Here is a 1,481-nt window from a genome sequence, read left to right as displayed (position 1 = left end):
TCACCCAAACTATTTTGTTCAGTTTTACACATATGAAATGTAAAATATATAAATATAAAACCTTTTACTTAGTGTCAATAGTTAGTTTTGTAATTCACCTGTCTGCCTTGTCTTCCTCCCAGACTCCTTTTGTTTTATGTATTATTGTGGCAATTAAAGAGGCATTGTGAATTTAAAAAAAAATTATACTTCTGTCTGAAACTTTTGTTACAAATTACAACTAAAATTAGTATAATGAAGGAGATTAGATTAGAGATTTTTTTTTCTCTGTTCCAAAGTATGATATAAACTGCAAGGAAGCACATGAAAGAAAAATAAGAACCTCAGTAGAGCAGACATTTTCAATACATTAATTTTGTCTCCTATTATTTTGCAGGAGGGACCAATTCCAGGAATACACATATATACCCAACACCATCAAAAAGTTATGGAAATAACCATACCACTTTATAAATTATATAAATTCTCATTTTTCAAATCATAAACCAACCACAAACCCATTTCACTGGATTTCCTTTCAAAGGATACATTTGCACCGCATGTGGGGGTAATTCCTCACTTGGGGGGGTGTACACTTGCTAATTCTGCTCAAGCTAATGAGCTAAAAATATCAGTGTGGCTGTGACAGCACAGACAGCAGCTTAAGCTCACCACCTAAGTACAACCCCATCTGAGGTAAGTACTCAGTTGGCTAGCCTGAGTCGCTGCCTGTGCCATCACAACCACACTGCTCACTAGCTTGAGCAGAGCTAGCTTGTATACATCTACCTGAGGTGGGAACTATACCTCCCAGCTGTTGTGTGGACATACCCTTAGTGGTGCAGCTATCCAGGGGCGGCTCCAGGCACCAGCGCATGCCTGGGGCGGCAAGCCGTGGGGGGCAGCCTGGCAGTCGCTGTGGGGGCGGCAGTCAGGGAGCCATCGGCGGCATGCCTGCAGGAGATCCGCCGGTCCTGCGGCGGGTACGCCGAAGCCGCAGGACCGGCGGACCTCCCGCAGGCATGCCGGCGAATCCGCGTTACCAGTGGACCTCCCGCAGGCGTGCCGCCAAAAGCCACCTGATTGCCTTGCTTGGGGTGGCAAAATACATAGAGCCGCCCCTGCAGCTATCTTCATTGGTCTTGGGATGTTACTGGTATTTATATGTATTCCTTGGTATTAAAACATGTTTGCAGGGCCGGCTCCAGGCACCAAGCACCCAAGCTGGTGCTTGGGGCGGCACCTGGAGGGGGGCAGCGCGGCGCTCCGGCCGCCGGGGAGAGCGGGGCCACAGCCGCCCTCCCCCCGGCGCTCTGGCCGCCCTCCCCCCCGCGGCCTCCCCCCGGCCGCTGGGGGGAGAGCGGCGAGCCCCTGCCGGGGCTCGCCGCCCTGCGCTCTGGCCGCCGGGGGGAGAGCCGAGCCCCAGCTGGGGCTCGCCGCCCTGCCCCCGGCGCTCTGGCTGCCGGGGGGGGAGGGGGGGAGAGCCGAGCCCCTGCCGGGGC

Source organism: Terrapene carolina, unplaced genomic scaffold (genome assembly GCF_002925995.2).
Source record: "Terrapene carolina triunguis isolate 2854851 unplaced genomic scaffold, T_m_triunguis-2.0 Scaffold32922, whole genome shotgun sequence".
NCBI classification, from domain to species: Eukaryota; Metazoa; Chordata; order Testudines; family Emydidae; genus Terrapene; species Terrapene triunguis.
Note: the sequence above shows the minus strand (reverse complement) of the source record.